Source organism: Schistocerca serialis, chromosome 4, assembly GCF_023864345.2.
Source record: "Schistocerca serialis cubense isolate TAMUIC-IGC-003099 chromosome 4, iqSchSeri2.2, whole genome shotgun sequence".
In the NCBI taxonomy this organism is placed as follows: Eukaryota; Metazoa; Arthropoda; class Insecta; order Orthoptera; family Acrididae; genus Schistocerca; species Schistocerca serialis.
Window position 1 is genome coordinate 845997394 of NC_064641.1, and position 13703 is coordinate 846011096.

A 13703-nucleotide genomic window follows, 5' to 3' on the forward strand; every position below is an offset into this window, starting at 1 on the left:
GCGTAGGTAGCAGAATTCCTTAACTTCATCTACTTCGTAGCCATCAATCCTGACGTTAAGTTTCTCGCTGCTCTCATTTCTGCTACTTCTCATTACTTTCGTCTTTCTTCGATTTATCCTCAGTTCATATTCTGTATTCATCAGACTGTTCATTCCATTCAGCAGATCATCCAATTCTTCTTCACTTTCACTCAGGATAGCAATGTCATCAGCGAATCGTATCATTGAGATCCTTTCATCTTGAATTTTAATTCTGCTCCTGAACCTTTGTTTTATTTCCATCATTGCTTCTTTGATGTACAAATTGAACAGTAGGGGTGAATGACTACATCTCCGTCTTACATCCTTTTTGATTCGAACACTTCGTTCTTGGTCGTCCACTCCTATTATTCCCTCTTAGCTCTTGTACATATTGTATATCATCCGTCTCTCCCTGTAGTTAGTTCCAATTTTCCTCTGCATTTCGAACATCTTGCACCATTTTACATTGTCTAACACTTTTTCCGGGTCGACAGTTCCTAAGAACGTGTCTAGTTTTTTTTGTTTAGTCTCGCTTCCATTATCTCCCGCAACGTCAGAATTGCCTCTCTAATGCCTTTACCTTTCCTGAACACAAACTGATCGTCATCTAACACATCCACAATTTACTTTTCTGTTCTTCTGTATATTATTCTTGTCAACAACTTGATGCATGAGCCGTTAAGCTGATTGTGCGATAATTCTCGCACCTGTCAGCTCTTGCAGTCTTCGGAATTGTCAAATGGTATGTCACCAGATTCAAACACTCCACACACCAACGATAATAGTTGCCACTTCTCCCAATGATTTTAGAAATTCTCGTCGAATGTTGTCTATCCCTTCTCACTCTAGTACTGCATCCCTTATCTCCTCTAAATCAGCTCCTTTTTCTTCGTCTAGCACACCAGACAAATCTTCCCCCTCATTGAGGCTTCCAATGTTCTCTTTCCACGTATCCCTTCTCTCTTCGGCATTTAACAGTGGAATTTCCAGTGCACTCTTCATGTTACCACCCTTACTTTTAATTTCATCGAAGTTTGGACTGACTTTCCTATATGCTGAGTTAGTCCATCAACAATCATTTCTTTTTCGATTTCTTCACATTTTTCGAGCAGTCGTTTCGTCTTAGCTTCCCTGCACTTTATGTTTATTTCATTCCTCAGCGAACTGTATTTCTGTACTCCTGACTTTCCCTGAACATTTTTGGACTTCATTCTTATATTGATCAACTGAAATATTTCGTTACCCATGGTATCTTCGCAGTTACCTCCCTTGTGCCTATGTTCTTCTTTTCAGCTTCTGTGGTTGCGCGTTTTAGAGATGTCCATTCCTCTTCAACTACACTGTCTACTGAGCTATTCCTTATTACAGCAGCTATAGCCTTAGCGAACTTTAAGCGTACTTTTTCATTGGTTAATACTCCCGTATCTTACTTCTTTGCCTATTGATTCTTCCTGACTAATTTCTTAAACTTCGGCCTACTCTTCATCACTACTACGTTGTGATCTGAGTCTGATGGGTACGCCATGCAATCCAGTATCTGATTTCGTAATCCCTGTCTGACCACGATGTAATCTAACTGAAATCTTCCCGTATCTCCCGGGCTTTTCCAAGTATACTTCCTCCTCTCTTGGTTCTTGAACAGAGTATTCTCTATCACTAGCTGAAATTTATTACAGAACTCAGTTAGTCTTTCTCTTATATTATTTCTAATACCAAACCATATTGTCCCGTAACCATTTCTTCTACTCCTCCCCCTACATCCGCGTTCAGTCCCCCATAACTATCACATTTTCATCTCATTTTAAGTACTGAATTACCCGTTCAGTATCATCATTTACTTTCTGTATCTCCACATCTTCGGCTTGCTATGTCGGCATGTATAGCTGAACCATTGCTGTCGATTCTGATGAGAACAACCATATCACTGAAATGTTCACTGTAACACACTCTCCGTCCTACCTTCCTATTCATAACGAATTCTACGCCCTTGATACCACTTTCTACTGCTGTTGATATTACCGTATATTCATCTGACCAGAAATCCTTGTCTTCATTGGCCCCTACTATATCTAGATTGAGCCTTTTCATTTCCCTTTTCGGATTTTCTACCCGCCCTACAACGTTCAAGTTTCTTACACTTCATGCCTCAATTCGTAGAACGTTATCCTTTCACTGGTTTTTCAGTCGTTTTCCCATGGTCATCTCCGATTTGGCAGTCCCCTCTGGAGATCCGAATGGGTGAATACTCAAAATCTTTTGCCAATGGAGAGATCATCAAGACACTTTTTCAATTAGAGGCCACATGTCCTGTGGATACACGTTACGTGTCTTTAATGCAGCGGTTTCCATTGCCTTCTGCATCCTCATGCCGTTGATCATTGCTGATTCTGCCACCTATAGAGGCAGTTTCCCACCCCAAGGACAAGAGAGTTGTCTTGTTCTTTCTTAGACTGTTTGAGATTTTCATTAAGTTGTAGTAATACTGCCATAACTTGATCCATGCCAAAATTAGCGACTCTATTTTCTATGCTGTGTGATGGTGTATCTGCATTTGTCGCGTTTTGTGCAACCATTAGGTCATTGTCTGATTCACGAAAAGGTTTGCTAATCGGATGTGCACTGTTGGTCACTACATCGGAATCAAGAAACATTTATCTGTACACTGTGTAAATTTTGAAAATCAGGTGTATCAAACTGGGCAGCGTTCATTGTAACGGAACGTGCCGCGTCATCAATTGTCGTTAAATTAAGTGTGGACATAATTGAATTTGTTTGCTCATCATTAGGATTAAAATCATTACTAGTGGTCAGTACGCACTGATTATCTGTAATTGGAGGATTATCAAAATGGCTCTGAGCACTATGCGACTTAACTTCTGAGGTCATCAGTCCCCTAGAACTTAGAACTACTTAAACCTAACTGACCTAATGACATCACAAACATCCCTGCCCGAGGCAGGATTCGAACCTGCGACCGTAGCGGTCGCGCGGTTCCAGACTGTAGCGCCTAGGACCGCTCGGCCACCCCGGCCGGTGCCTAGAACTTAGAACTAATTAAACCTAACTAACCGAAGGACATCACACACATCCATGCCCGAGGCAGGATTCGAACCTGCGACCGTAGCGGTCGCTCAGTTCCAGACTGTAGCGCCTAGAACCGCACGGCCACTGCGGCCGGCGGAGGATTATCATTATGATACTGAGTGTCGCTAGTATTATCAGTCAAATTATTCAAGTCGGCTTTTTCACTCATTACGGATCGCGATGTACTGTTGGCAGTTTTTCGTGGCATTTTCACAAGTCAAAGATAAGCACAAAGACAAAGCAAAAATGGAAGAAATACGATAACAACAAAGAGCAATAAATTGCCGATGATCTGTGAAAGAAAGAGTGACAAATTAGTAAATGCGTTGCGCCAGATGCAAACTACATTTGACATTAAGTAAATAAGAGCAGATATATAACTGACTGCTTCTCAGAAAGTCACAAAAAATATGGTCCTGGCAGAGTCGCCAAGTGTAACCTCCCAACAGTTATATATATATATATACAACCTCCCAACAGTAAAAACTATACTTATATCATTCACATTAACTGTAACCTCCCAACAGATAAATTCAGTCACCTACCAATAATAAAATGAGGCTAATCTCTCAATAAAATTGTGGGTCACTTGTAACCTTTCAATAATCAACTGACTGTGAATCTAAACTGGTGAATTTGGACGTCAGCAGTGCTGCGTCTTGGCCCAGAAAGATCATACTGAATAAGTTGAAAAATCTTACCTCAATAAGGTGGCCAGATAACGCGTATATATCTGCTCCTATAAGAAAATTTTCTGGCATAGCCCAGTGCAATGCTGGACGCTAGATTTGTCATGTATAAAAAGAAACAACTGATTTTTATTTACAATAATCAGGATGACCATGGATTGGAGAAATTAGTAAATTCTTTAAATTGAGATGAGTGATTGTCAAAAGTTAATTTTTGAAAGAAAGATTATTATTAAGAGATTTTTTTATGAACATTTACATGGGACTTGATATTACAATAGTACATATGCGCGAGGCTGCTTTTACCTTATACTACAACGCTCAGACACCGCCATCGCTCCGCACGACAGGCCCAGCCAATTCCATACACACGACTGCTCGCTACAACTTACTCCTACTGCTACACAGTTCGTACTGCTAACAACACTGCTCTCTGGTCTGAGATTCTCTTATAGCTTACATATCGCAGGCAGCGCGTGAGCAATCCATCGAAATTACATCTGCTCGAGTGCGCCAGCAACAAATTCCTTAATCATGGACCTCTTACAAGTTGTGAGGCCCCATATTGGCATTCATTTCAAGCCTATACATATATATGCCGTTTCTGAGCTCCAGAAAATTGAGAATCACTTGAAAACCCGTTGTTAACTGTGATTCATTGCAAAAAATAATGAGAAACATCTTATTAGTGGCAAAAATACTATTGTAACTTGCGTGTTATGAGAGTATGCCATTTGAAGGCAACGACACACTGAGGATCCACCAAAAGCGCATTTTTCTTGGTACAATTTGTTATAATTAAATTTCAATTAGTAACATAGCTAAGATTAAAGCTTTTAGCAAGTGGCAGTATATTAGGTTGGCTGTGAGAGCTTTGTTGTCAGTTTAGCGTAGTGAGTAGCGTTACCGAGTTCTATCTAAATGTTTGATATATCGATGGTTCGCGTCCCACCATATCTAATTTATTCTTCCTAACATTCACGTAATAGGTTCTGATGCATTATTATTAGTTAAAATAAGTATATACTATAGTATTTGATGTTATGTAAATATAAGCTCACCTTTTTTTTGAGGAGTGAGTTTGTTCGATTGGCTTAATCTACAGGACAGCTTAAGCTACTTGTGTAAAGATATTTTGTTCCTTGTTCTTCTATGTGTCCGCAGTTCGTGGTCTCGCGGTAGCGTTCTCGCTTCCCGAACACGGCGTCCGGGTTCGATTCCCGGCGGGGTCAGGGATTTTCACCTGCCTCGAGATGACTGGGTGTTGTTGTGTCGTCTTCATCATCATCATTCATCCCCCATTACGGTCGGAGGAAGGCAATGGCTAACCACCTCCGCTAGGACCTTGCCTAGTACAGCGGTGCGGGTCTCCCGCATAGTCCCTTACGCTCTGTCAAGGAGTACGGAACATCATCATTCTTTCACGTTTCGTAATTCATAAAAATTCTGCTACTGGGGAGGAACAGCGATGAAGTAAGAAAGATCTTACGGATTTACTAAAATGTGGGAATGGTGAATTAATGCTCAACTTATGTGGAGAACTATTGCAAATTTGTATCGCACTGTTTGTAATAGAACTTTTATAAGCCTGTGTTCTTACTTATTGGACATGGTACTTTCCTTTTCATCTTAAAACATGTAAATGGATATTGAAGTTTTTATCTGTGTATATTACATATAGAACAACGTGACTAGCCTATGGGCAATGGAGGAAATGTGCGTTTTGATAATGTGGAATTTTACGCGCACCCGTTTAGTAAACAGTGCACCGCGCGGGATTAGCAGAGCGGTCTAAGGCGCTGCAGTCATGGACTGTGCGGCCTGTCCCGGCGGAGGATCGAGTCCTCCCTCGGGCATGGGTGTGTGTCTTTGTCTTTAGGATAATTTAGGTTAAGTAGTGTGTAAGCTTAGGGACTGATGACCTTAGCATTTAAGTCCCATAAGATTTCACACACATTTGAACGTTTTTGAACTGTGTGACTTACGAGCTAGAAACATCCCGAAACTGCCGCTGGAGTGCGTTGTGACCGCGTATAGCACGTTGGGGCACAGGTACCGTATGCACAAGTCACATCGTTCCTGAGCGTTCAGCAGCACGTTGAACTCGGCACAGTCAACGTTGACGTTCGACAGCACGGTCCGTGTGCCGATGACTTAAGCTGCCTTTAGCACTGCAACACATACGGGCCGGGAAGCGTGGACTGCTGATAAACGGCATTGCATTGTGTTCAGCGATGAATAGAGGTTCTGCAGTACCCCGGACGACCGTCATCGGCGACCTGCAGTAAGGTCTCATTATTCCAATGTTTTGGAGAGGTACAGCAGTGTTACTTTTGTTGTGATTGTATGGAGAGCCATCGAGTATGGTTTTAGCAGGAGGCTGGTAGTCTTTGAGGAAACGGACAGCATAATGGTACGTCACGGACATTCCGCATCCTTTTGTGTACTCTTGTGACAGTACAGGGGGGCCATTTTTCAACAGGACAATACACGTCTGTCTACACGTAGCACGTGTCTCTATGAACTGTCAGCGTGGCCGGCCGCTGTGGCCGAGAGGTTCTAGGAGCTCCAGTCCGGAACCGCACTGCTGCTATGGTTGCAGGTTCGAATCCTGCCTCGGGCAAGGATGTGTGTGCTGTCCTTAGGTTAGTTAGGTTTAAGTAGTTATAAGTCTAGGGGACTGATGACCTCAGATGTTAAGTCCCACGGTGCTTGGAGCAATTTGATATTCTGTCTGCTTGGTATTGGGGTACTCTCGTGGCCAGCAAGCTATTCATATCTGTCGCCAATAGAACGTGTATGAAACCATTTCGGATGTCAAGTCCGTTTTGGTAACAATATCCAGGACATCAAAGACAATTTACACCAGTTGTGAGCCAGTTTGTCTCAGGAGAAGATACAAAGACTTTGACACTGTTCTCAACTGAATCAGTGATTGCATCCAGCCCAGAGAGAGTACGTCATACTGATGCGTGGGCTCATGCTGCCAAGTTCATTGTAAATTTGATTTTGTAATCGTTGAAGTAAAATCACATACTCTCTCAACCTGTGAGGTTTCATTTCGTTTCCTCCTCCCTTTCTAGGTGTTTCACTTTTTTCCTGGAGTGTGTAATGCTGGAAGGAGAAATGACACACACTATCATTCGCTTAGCCTAAGTATGGCCCATGAAAAGTCTTTGAGTCCCTACTCAATGAGTAAATCATTTAGTGGACGATAACATTAACTTCAAACAGAAAAACTAAAATTCTTCTCTACAGAAGAATTTCATAACATAATGTTTATGTGTGTGTGTCTGCGTGTGTGGGAACTTGAACTTGATTGAATGACAGATTGAAAGTAATTAGGAATAAATTGATATATGTAGAAAAATAGTGGCTTAAGGCATTCGCGTAAATGGTCAACGCAGTGTAATATTTTTTACTGAAAAGGTGTACTGCAATAGTTACACTGACTCATTCTTCTTCATAGCGAAGGTCACAAGTAGGACTCATGGAACATGCAAATAACTGAACTACATACTGATGTGACTAAAGTAGTGGGATATCTCCCAACATCGTCTCGGTGCTTCCTTTGTCCGGCGTGGAAATGGATTGAGCAAATCCCTTGAAGAAACACTGAACCTCGCTGCTCCTATAGCCGTCCATAATTGCCAAAGTGTTGCCGGTGCAGGATTTTCTGCACCAACTGACCTCTTGATTATGTCCCCTAGATGTTCGATGGGAATCATGTCGGGTGATCTATATGGCCTAACGACCAATGTGAAGTCCATGAATGGCTGCAAATGGTCTCCGAGTAGCCGAACACAACCGAGGAACCAGTTCATTCCACGTAAACACAGCCAACACCGTTATGGAGCCCCCACCAACTTGCGCAGTGCTTTATCCACAACCCGAGCCCATGGCTTCGTGGGGTCTCCGCCACATCCGAACCGTACCATCAGCTCTTACCAACTGAAATCGTGCCTCATCTGACCAGGCTAAGATTTTCCAGTGGTTTAGGATTCAACCGATTGGCCTCGAGCCCAGGAAAGGCGATATCGTGCTATTAGCAAAGGCACTCACGCCGGTCATTTGCTGCCATATCCCATAATACCAAATTTCACTGCGCTGTCCTAACGGATAGGTTCGTCATACGTCCCACCTGGATTTCTGCGATTATTTCACTAAGTGCTGGTTGCCTATTAGCACTCATAACTCTACACAAACGCTGTTGCTCCCGGCCAAGTAGTGAAGGCCGTCGACCATTGCACTGGTCGTGATGAGAGGTAATGCCTGAAATTTGGTATTCCCGGCACACTCTTGACATTGTAGAGATCGAGGAACTGAAATGGAATGTCCTATGCATCTAGCTCGAACTACCATTCCGCGTTCAAAGTCTGTTAACTCCCGTCGTGCGGTTATAACCACGTAGGACACCTTTTCACACGAATCACCTGAGTACAAATGACAGCTCCACCAATGTAAACAACTTTTATACCTAGTGTATGCGTTACTGTCGCCATCTGTACATGTGTATATCACTATCCTCTGACTTTGTCACCTCAATGTATATCGCTATATGGTTATGAAGTTTTTGGCAACGTAGTCCTTACATAAAAAGTTCTCGGTGTACCTGCAGCGTCAAATTCGAATAAAATAGTACTAAGACTGATTAGATGGCAGGGAGTAAGAGAGACACACCCAGTCTCGGTCCCTGACGACGATGATGGAAGCAATCATAGAAAGCTTGGAATATTATCCGAATTTGACGTTGCAAATAAACCGAGAAATGTTTACGTACATACCGCTGTCAATGCATTTTGCAGTGATCGTTAAAATCCTTGTCTGCCTATCCAGAATCTTTTTCTGTGGTTTCCCGGAATCGTTTCAGGCAACTGCTGGGATGCTTACTACATCGACGGGACTTTAAGCCCTAACATTCCTTTCAAGCCTTCTTTTTTCGGTTGTCGACAGCTAAATTACCAATTACGTTATTCGTCTGAGATAAGAAAATGAAAATTAGTGCCAATGAGTGCAAATTCATTGGAGCTTACGTTCTGGCTGGTTCATTTATGATTTCCTACGGGGTGTTCAAAAAGTCTCTCCGCAGTGTCGGCTGATTGTTAGCCGCGCGTGGCGTATGATTGTTAGCCACGCGTGCTGTATCGTTGTTCGCTTGCCTGCGTTACTTCCCTTCAAGTGGACTCTCCCAACATTCCAGTGTTTCGTTTATCTCAGCCAGAGTCAGTAGTGTCGTTGGTGTGTGTCGTTTCGTTTTGACGTGAGCGTTTAAGTTTAGTTCCTTTGTTCGTTTGTTTCGTTTTTGTCACTGTTAAAATGCTAACCATTGAAGACCGTGTGCTTTTAGTCGAACAAGTATTCAAAGCTCGCGATAAATCACAGTTTCAATTTGTTAAATATTTAATTCAGTTTTCCCGGAGACAACACTCCCACATCGCGATACTGTGCGAAATTTGATTAACAAATTTCGAAGTACGGGTTCAGTGACAAATGCATCGAGAAGTGGTCGTCCTAGCGTTTTGTCTGAGGATAAACTACTCGATATTTCCGATAAAATTTCCACGAGTCCGAACAAGTCAGTAAGAAAACTCGCCCAGGAAATCGATGTTAATGTCGGAACGACCCAAACAGCTGTAAGGAAAAAATTAGAACTTTTCCCATGAAAAGTGACAGTCGTGCAAGAACTGAAAATACTGGTCATGGCAAGATACTGTATTATTGTCAATGGTTCGAAAATTTCGTTCAACAAAATAGAAGGGATATTCTTAATGAAACATTTTTCACTGATGAGGCGTAGTTCCATTTATCCGGGTTCATGAACTCGCAAAATTCTCGTATGTGGAGTACTGCAAATCCATTGTGTATTCGTGAGGAACCACTTCAGTCTGTGAAAAACAACAAACGCACAACGATACTCCAGTGATATTCTGTACCCATTCATATTAAGTGAAATACGGTTATTTTCAACAAGATGGTGCAACCGCGCATACAGCTCGCATTTCAATGTCACTGCTTGCAGATGCTTTTAGTGATCACATGATTTCACAGGGACTTTGGCTTCCACGATCGCCTCACCTAACACCACCTGACTTTTTCTTCTGGGGTGCAGCGAAAGCAACTGTCTATAAAAAGCGTCCACAACCCATCGATGAAATGAAAACTGCAATATCACTTTCACTACTTCTATTACAGAAGAAATGTTACAGCTTGTGTCTGGAAACATGATTAGACGAATTGAATTGTGTATTTAACAACAGGGGGGACACTTTCAACATTTAATGTGAAAATTTGTAAGTAAAAATGAATATTCAATAAATTAATAACTTGTATTTCACTGAGTTTCATTTCGGTATATTCACTACGGCATACGGCACGCGCGGCAAACAATCATACGGAACTGCTGAGAGACTTTTTGAACACCCCCATATTTTCTGTCCCGGAGAGCGACCTGCTTCCCCAGGAAAGGGGCAAGCAGTGAGCGTGGAATCCAGCAGACTCGTGGAGGAATCGGAGTTTGGGCACTCAGGACCACTTTAGCGGCTTTGTGGGCTTCCGCCTCCAAGCTCTCGCCTCAGACAGCCTTTCGGTACGTGAACGGGAAGTTTGGAGAACAGAACAGGCCACGTGTCTGGAATGAGTTGAAGCAACGAAGTGGCCAAACATTCGGAGGCCCCATTACTGCATTGCTTCGTGTAATCTAAGTAACCCCTGCTAGTTGTGACTTATAATAAAGGCCAGACTTTTTCTATAGAAATACCTCTATCTGTGCAAAACACTATAGTTTGTCAGTAACAGTTCGCTACTCGCAGAATGCAAAGTAAACTGTTCCGTAAGTTCCTTATTCTTTACAAAACTGACAATACTCGCTAGAATTGTATACCGTGTCTTATTATCTCGCCAACGACTGCAACCTGAATGAATTCATTTAGCAAAGCGATTCAAGCCAGCGATTGTATTGTTTCTTTCTGCAACCGCTTGGCTTCTGATTTGAGCGTTTATATCTTTGCTGCCGTCTTAGCTTAAGTTGTCCCTTCTGTCCTACAAGAAGACACATAGTAAGCTACCTGAAAAGCTATACAGTGTGACTTTTTTGCTGAACAACGACAATCTTCAGGAAAAGGTCCGAGAGAGAATAAGGGAAATAAAAGGCCATTCGGACACGTAGCCACAAACGCGTTCCAAGCAGGTATACCCACTTAATGGAGGTAAAAGACCTTATACAGTGTAGGTTTCAGTGATTAAAAACACATATGAGAGCACACCAGGCAAATGGAATGTTCTGTCAGTACTTGTGTTTTAGTGATATGGTGGCAATGAAACCTCAGCCTCAATGTGTAGCTGGTGTAGATGTCGATATGCCTCCGTACGAAAATGCGGAAGTTAGCTGGAGCTCCATCATGAAGTTGCCACATTACTAGAGTCGTGATCTACCGGAACTACGGTACGTAGTTTTTGTACACAACATAAAAGACGTAGATTATCGGTAGTACTGGTAAAATTGGCTGGGAAAGAAACATAAATGAATGTGTAACAGAGAAAATAGGAGGTGACAATTCCTCTTCGTTTCTTTGTTTGTTTGGTTGTTTCTTTTTTACATAATTAGAACCGCTCATCACTCAGTGTTAGTCCACTGTGTATTTTATATCGTTAAAGAACATACGTTGCATTTTTTTACGTAATAAAAATTAGTTGATCGCGTCACTTCTGCACCTTTATGTAACAAAAGCAACTACGTTTGGAATAAGTTTGTTATTTTGTACTTAATAGAACGTTCATGATGACCAGAGGCAAGTTTCCTGTTATTAGTGATAAATGCGAAAGTTGTTTATGAATAAGAGAAACACGTTTTATATAAGTTCGACGAATTAATATATCAATGTTTTTATATTTTATATTTTATTTTACAATGTTGTTGAGGAAGTTTTCCTAGCACTATATGATAAATCTGTATCGTTTTCTTTATTTTTACTACAACGCCCCTCTGTTTTTCGTTACAGATAACAATTTTCGAATAAAACGTGTCTGACACTCCACTCCTTATCACATTCGTCAGACATCAGCAAAAATACCCTGTGTGTGCGTTAACGTCACTAGAATAAATTAATGGGGTAGGAGTGGATCCTTCTACTAAGACAGGAACATTGGTGTTTAGCTGTACAAAATTGGATTATTTACTGTATTGTTGTCAATAAGCACACTGTGTCATATGACAGTTTCAGGACAACTGTCAAGATAATGTATTACACTCTGATTAGCAGAAGTAACACCGAACACAACAGTATCAGGTTTAACGAGAAGGTTCTCTACAAGTTTTTTCTTACATCTATGCGGTGAAGCACTGAGTTGGCCAATATTACGTCAAATCATCCGATTCCGGGTTCTAAGTTCGGTACTATTTAGGATAACAATCAAGTCTATGGAGTATGGTTAGTTTTTTGTGACAAGATATGCGAAAGATTACTCAAGGCTGCAAGCTGGTGATCCAATATTTTTACGCCTGTGGCAGCGGCATTTATTTTTAGCTGTGACGTGTTGTCGGCTGTATGGCTGCCCTCGCCCTCTGAAAATCCTATAAAAAGCCAAACACAATCACTATGGATTTTATCAGCTAAACCTGTCCTATGTATCTCGCTGGACGAGAGAACATGCACTCATCCCTAGCCTGGAAAATATGGTGATATACACGCGCATAGATGGAGCAGCGCGTATACTTCACCGCCCTCTCAGTTCTCGCAAGAACAATTAGCTACGTGGCTGTTTCGTGTCTCCGCTATCAGAGCTCAACCACTCTTCAGATAGTTTCTAGCTGACTGTCAGCCGGAGAGTACGCAGTGTTCACAAAAAATTCCTCTTTTTGCGTCGTGCAGAGCGTGATGCGTCCTGTTCTACACTTGACGCTGGTTCAGAGGAGAGTCCCCAAAGTTTTCGGTATTTTCTCCTTCCCCCACCTGCGTCCTTTCGTGCTTCATGTCACAGCTTTTTTAGACCGATGGGAGCGTTCCTTTCACCTCGTGGAAACTACCCCACCAATCGCAAAGGGCGTACCTTCAAACTGCGCTGTAATCTCGACACTTCTACTCCTTCCAAGTTTATTTCAGCCAATCGGACACTTTGTGCCCGTTTCGGATGCCTAAAAGTTACACACGTACATCACGAGAACACCATGGGCCTTTCACACCATCAGAAAATGCGACTCTCTTTTGACTGCATCTCAGGCCTGTTTGTATCCAGCTGGAAATTCCCCAACACAACTTTCTAAGGAATCTCTCCTCCACAGGCAGCGATTGTCCGTCACCTGCTCGTTTTGATGTACCACCTGGTGCATTCGCCGTCTCCCACTGCCACGGGTCACACTCTGCTAAAAGCCTTTCACTGTACGTGGGCTGTACATGGGCTGTGGCGAGGCAAACCGAGTCCGTCCCAAACTCTTCCAGCAGATTATTTTCACCTTTTGCTCATTGACATGCAGGATCTGGGTTCAGTGTGTTAACACCATCGAATCGAGTGTCATACCATTTCGCATTACATACAGTACATTTTGATAGGCAAATCTGCTCACTATCACCGAAGTATGTCATATGAAATATCCATCTACTCGTTACGACGTATAGAATCTCATGTACTGTGGGAAATTAACATTCATTCAAGCTGCCACCTTACACATGAATTGAACGTAGAAAATTTAAGTTGCGCTATAAACACCATTTAATTAAGAATAAGATGCAGGAGGATAGCTATGTAAAACACAAATGTTCTGTAGGTTACCTAGCCACTTATATATCCTCACTCAGTTTCCAGACAGTTCACCTTTTCCGGTTTTTCGGGGAATCGAATAAAAGACATTGATCGCATATGATAAGAAAGTGATCGTTGTGTGCTAACGTTCATTAGATATAGAACACATCTAAC